Source organism: Sorex araneus, chromosome 5 (genome assembly GCF_027595985.1).
Source record: "Sorex araneus isolate mSorAra2 chromosome 5, mSorAra2.pri, whole genome shotgun sequence".
NCBI classification, from domain to species: Eukaryota; Metazoa; Chordata; class Mammalia; order Eulipotyphla; family Soricidae; genus Sorex; species Sorex araneus.
In genome coordinates this window covers 156558375-156564553 of record NC_073306.1, presented here as the reverse complement: position 1 = coordinate 156564553, position 6179 = coordinate 156558375, and the positions used below count along the sequence as shown (strand labels likewise).

General features: G+C 38.6%; 1 pseudogene; it reads right to left on the bottom strand.

The window, feature by feature from the left end:
• Window positions 1-1629: 1629 nt before the first annotated feature.
• On the bottom strand, window positions 1630-2318 carry LOC129405027 (protein YIF1A-like; annotated as a pseudogene).
• Between the last annotated feature and the right edge of the window lie 3861 nt (window positions 2319-6179).

Sequence of the window (6179 nt, the reverse complement as noted above, 5' to 3'; positions counted from 1 at the left end):
TTTTGGAAATGATATTTATTTTTTTCTCTGAAATTAGTAAGAATCCTCAATCGTGACTGTTGGGATGACCTAATCTTTGCTCTGATGGGCTAGAGAGATAGTGCAGGAGGTAAAATATTTGGTTTGCGTGCAGTTGCTATGACCCTGATTCAAGCCCTTGACATCGTACGTGGTTCCCTGAGTACTGCCTGGCACAAAACCAGCTGTGACCCATCCCTTCACCTCATCGCTCAAGAAATGCTCTCATACAGTTTGCTTTCACTTCATCCATATTAAACCTTGGGCCTGAAAATAGACTTGGAATCTATTTGGCACATTGCTAGCAGCAAGGATGTTTTCACTGTATTTTATAACACATATTTTTGTGAAAATTACTGAGACCACCATCAGAGTGTGTAGATTACTGTGACCACACCACTGATATGTGGCAATGTTTAATCTGTGTAAAGGGCTGCCATTAAGGAAATTTTCAGCTGTCATAATTGGAAAAAGAAGTCCTCATATTTTGAGTTATCTTCCCAGTTATAGAAAATAGCAGTAACTACTGAATTGGGTAAAGCTGGCTACAACTTAAAGGATATTTGCCTTATTTTGTTGCTCAAACACCCCTGAAAAATAGGATTAATAAAGATTATCATTTTATAAATATACCTAGAACAAAAGGTAAGGCTCTATGTACCTATAATGACAAAGAATTCAGACTCATTTTATGACTTTAATCTCTTTCAATAATCCTATGGAGTTTGATTCATTTGTATTCAAATATTTTCTGGAATACCATATCACCATGATTGTTTGAATGTTTACAAATGGTATAATCCACTGTTTCTTACCACTGACATTTCACCGTATGCTGTTGCTATTCTCAGCCACAAAATGCCAGATGGGAAAGTGATTTTGTTACTCATCACTCAGGAACAGCAATAGTCATGGAATACAAACTAGCTACAGATTATGAGGAACCACTTGTTATTTTTACATATCCAAGAAAACTCTCCAAGTGCCTGCAGTTAGGATTTTGAATTTTGAGTACCCCTCCAATTTTTAATCATTTTTTTCTTTTATTCTATTATCATTCACCTTTATGCATTCTTCTCAGTTTCAAAATTACCTACTTGTTCTCATACCTATAAACACAATATATAGTAAGTAATAAAGTACATTCATTCTCCTTACCAGCTTCTGGAAGTTTTAAGAAAAGATTTTTTTTTTTGCATTTAGTTGTCAACATCTGATATTTAGTTAGCTGAGATAGGAATTGAAATCTGAGAGAACAAAATGATACAGAATGAAAAAAATTTTTAAGAGTGTTATCAGTGATAATGGAAGTATCTAGGACCTATGTCTTGGAAGTTAAGAAAACAAGATTTACAAGGAACATAAGTATTCAGCTTAGTCAAATGCTCTGGATGTACCATGATAATGATTTGGGGCTAGCATAGCATTTTCTAAAGAAGTTTGGGATTGGAATGAATTGAAGAGAAAACAGTCAAGAAATTAGACAAAGCAAATGTCCCCAACATGGATCTTCCTGAAATGTAACTGATTCATATCCCCAAGGAATAAAATGAGCAGAATCATTTGTGACATTATAAACTACAGGTTCCAAGAAAGAATTATCAAAGGGTTTTATTTCTTTCGTTCTGGAAATCTTTGTAAGTCCTCATGGTAGCTTTTTGTTTTATTTTCCTTAAAGAAAACTGATTCTTCAATATGAGGGACAGGAGCTCGGGGACAAGAGTCATGAAGGAAGGTGAGACAATTGATGATGAGGTGCTGAAAGGTTGCCACGCCCAGGCTCAAGCAGACATGGAGGCTCTGCCATGGCACTGGGCTTCCCATGGTATCCGGGCCCAGGGCTGCTGTGTGCAGAGAGCATGCAATGGAGTAGATGATGGCAGATGAAGTCCGGCCAGGACCACATAGTAGCCGTCACAACTGAAAACCAGCCCTGTGAGCTGGCTCAGGACCCCCCGCCCCCCACGTATTGGTAGCCACTGGAGGCCTGCAGGTAAAAGGTGCTCAGGTCATGCGCACTGTGGCCAAGTAGCCACCCAGAAGCAGGGTGAGCACCTCTGTCAGGATCCATACCAAGCTTTGCTCACACACAGGCCCAGCACCTGGGGGAGGGGGACCTTTTTCTGAATGTCCAGAGTCATTCCAGCCAGCTGGACGTAGGTCAATACATGTGCCATTACCTTCATTAGGGATGTTGTCAGGATATAGAAGCCCAGGATCTTGAGGTCTTGCGCACTGGCAGGTTCCCAGTCCTGGTGGATGAAGGGGAAGACCAGCAGCCTGAGCTCCCTGGCCAGCATGCTGTGTCCTCCCCCAAAGCAAGACAGGCTTGAGGCTGTTCACCAACACAGGTTGGTTGAACTCGTTGTGTACCATGGCCTTCCTTTGAGATGTGAAATAGTTGCCACAGGTCATGGCCATGTTGGCCACTGAATCCCCAAGCAAGTGGTTGGCGTGGAAGGCCACCTCGGCTTTAGGGCTGGACTCCCCAAGTCTGGTTGCAGCAATCTCCACTAGTGTCAATGAAAAGGGTGGGGCATTTGGAGCCTTCCAGCCCTGTGTTCAGACTCTGGGCATCCAAGCATGTGTGATAAGCCACGCCAGCCACGCTCTCTCTCCCAGAAGCCCCACTGATCCATCTCATTGAAACAAACACTAAGGAGCCAGTTGCTCTGCTCACTGAGCACTGGGAGAAGCTACCAAGCAGATGGACCAGAGCCGCCTTGTTCCCGGCATCATCCACATCATCCACATCATCCACATCATCCACATCATCCACATCATCCCTTGAAGAAATTTTATAAAATTTTTTTTTGTTTTTTTTTTGGGGGGGTCACACCTGGTGATGCACAGGGGTCACTCCTGGCTCGTGCACTCAGGAATTACCCCTGGCAGTGCTCAGGGGACCATATGGGATGCTGGGATTTGAACCCGGGTCGGCCGAGTGCAAGGCAAACGCCCTACCCGCTGTGCTATCTCTCCAGCCCCAGAAATTTTATAAATTTTATAAATTTATAAAATTTCTTCAAGGGATCTTCATGGAAGCTGGCAGTTATCATCTCTTACTGGCAAGGTTTAGGTTAAAGACTATTGTTGAAAATAATCACTTAACCTCTGCAATAATGGGGAAAATAGTCAAACTTCAATCCTATAGACAATTGGAAAGAAAGAAAATACAATTCCAGAACAGATACAAATAAAACATGATTTGATAAACATTCAAAAGCAAGACTAGAGGATTTATCTCAAGGAGTTTACCTATTTGAGTGGATGGTTCTTGTAGGTACTTGAAAATGAAATCAAGCTGTCAGCAGAGATAAAGTTTCAATAAATATTATATTTTTTTCCCAGAAGATGCTAACCCAGCTCACCATTGTCCCTCAGAGACATTTTAACGGGTATATCTGGAAGTAATATTTGAAATGAAAGAACACTGTGCACTAGATTTCAAACTATTCATGAGATGACGAATGGTTTTAACAATGAGAAGTGAACAGTGAGGAGGGAAACTAATTAGGAGTTTTTAATCGTTCTTTGGATGAGGGAGGGGTTTCCGAGAAGTTAGATAAATTGCTCAAGTTCTCTGTTTTCTGATGATTCTTCTTTGCGTCCATTATATGCTGAATGCAAAGTTCTGTGACAGACACCACCGAGGGAAGGACTGGGAAAGCAAAACTGAGAAGGGCATTGTAAACAAGGGCAGATGGAAGGCCCTGAAGCAGTGAGAATAATTTGAATTTGATACAGAACGTGACATGCTCCCCTGGAGGTTTGCAAAAAGGAAGAATGTGGTCAGAAATACGGGCAAGGAAGATTATTTTGACAGCCTTAGGTACTGATTGGGTGTTTCATAATACAAACCAGTATTGGAGGGTTTAGAAAAATATCTCATAGTTGGTGATCTTTTTGTATTTTTCCAGTATTACATAAATTGCTGTTTGCTATACATTCTAGGAATGAAACAGTCCATTTTGATTTGATTTGCTTTTTATCATGGAGGTCATGAAATTGAGTTATGTGTCTGCAAATAGCTACAACCCGATCTTTTCATCAGCCTTAGCACAATGTTCACAGTTTAGAAATGATCCTGGTATTTATTCAAGTTGAATAGAGATGTATAGCCCTTTCAAGAAAATTATTATAAAAACAAAACCAAGAGAGAGAAAGTGTGATATTGTTTAAATAGCAGATGTGTTAATACAGAACAATTATGTTGACTGAAAATGAACGGTTCCATCAGGCAGATGCCCAATTTTTTCCCCTTCCAGTGTCAACACTGAATGCATTTTAATACACCGGAAAATTACTAGGCAGATTTGAAATAACAAAGCAATCACTCACAGTATTTGTTTAAAATTCCTCTAGAGACTAGGACAAATAAAATGATTACAGTGATTTGAATAGTGGGAATTTTATAGCCACTTAGAGAAACAATCTCCCAATTAGTTGAAAATTGATAGCTTCTGATATTTTCTGAAATGGTTTCTGCTTTAGCAGTATTGATCTGCACTTCTACTTAGTAGGTTACCTGAGAGAAGGTTATGATTATTATAGTAAACATATAGGATATAAATATGCTATTTCAAATTTATGGTTAAAATGTGTCACTGCATATGAGCTTGTATTGTTTGTACTTGTGAACATGATTGCCACAGTGTTATGCTGGATATTAGTGTATTTGGAAGTTTCATTTCCTTTTACTATAGTTGTCAGTGAGAGAGTAATGCATGTAAGGTTTTTGTTTTCTTTTGTAATTGCATGAGAATGAACAAATTGACTGTATTTGCAACCCTGAGTACTTGAGAAGTCTGAGCTTGGATTGTGACTTTTTAGGATCAGACATGTGGATACATGTTAGCAGTATTCACAACTATTGGGTTTTAAAGTGAAAGTGATGACCTGTGAAATAAATAATACTCTGTCATCACGCATCATGAAGTAAGTGAGCCTCTGCAATAGAAAAGGCAACAAATATTGTCTTAAACAGCACCTACATATTGCAAGAAGTTTGGAGATCGCCATCTTGTGAACATGAGTTATTGAGGCAAACTCCATTCCAGGATATATCAAAGACCAAGGAACAAGAAAGAAGGGGTATAAAAGTTCTGAGTATTTCAGTCCTAAGTGTCACAAAGCACTAACTTGGTCAGCTGTCAGGTTCCATTCTTTACATCACAGTGGCTGGGGATATATCATCTTGTCAAGCCAATTTGCAAGAGAATCTGGGAAGACCCATTATTTTTGTTGTATCTCTCTTGGAAAAAGGCAAGGAAGAGAAATTGACACGAGTCAGTCAACCATATTTGTTTCAACCAGCGAATTATCCTGACTTTCCATGTATCCCCAGAGTTTTTAATTAGTTAAATTTAATTATATTGAAGATTCTCTTATAATTCGGAAATATATTTACTAATGAACATATCCAGGACTGATACTGGATGATGAATGATAAAAATGACTTCAGAATAACCATGTATACAGAGTCAGGTAAAGATACAAGTTTTTCCCCCCAGCCCTTTATCTACTTTTGAAATGTTCCTATTTTTGTTCATATAACTTGAATGGAGTCCTGGAATTCTCTTGATTTTTTAAAAACTCTGATTTTTAAAAAAGCAATCAATTTTACCTGAATAATAGCTTCAAAACCATTTAACATAATTATATAAACTAATTATAATTGCTAAATTTACTATGGAAATAAACTGCAATTTGATTCCTTTGTTTTCATGTCCACATAAGTACAAATATTTTTATTAATAATCATTACTGTTCTCATTTCACATTGCCATCTAGTCCCTTAAACCTTTTCCTGATTACTCAGTGTTCATCAATGCCGAAGCAATTGTTCACAGACCAACTCCTATCTACAACAATTATGCACTAAAAATAGACAGTTGATGCCTAGAAATAGACATGCTACAAAACATTTAACTCTTTCTACAATTTTACATAGCAGAACATTGCATAAAATTGTATTAAGAATTCACATAGAGCATGTAGCTGGCACTGGTTCAATTCTTGGCACTAAGTATGATCCTTTAAGTATGACCAGGTGTGACCTCCTGCAAACAGAGCCAGGAGTTGCCCTGAACACCACTGAGTGTTACCCAACACCAACCCCCATCAAAAAAAAAAAAAAGACAGAACAAAAAACCCACAAA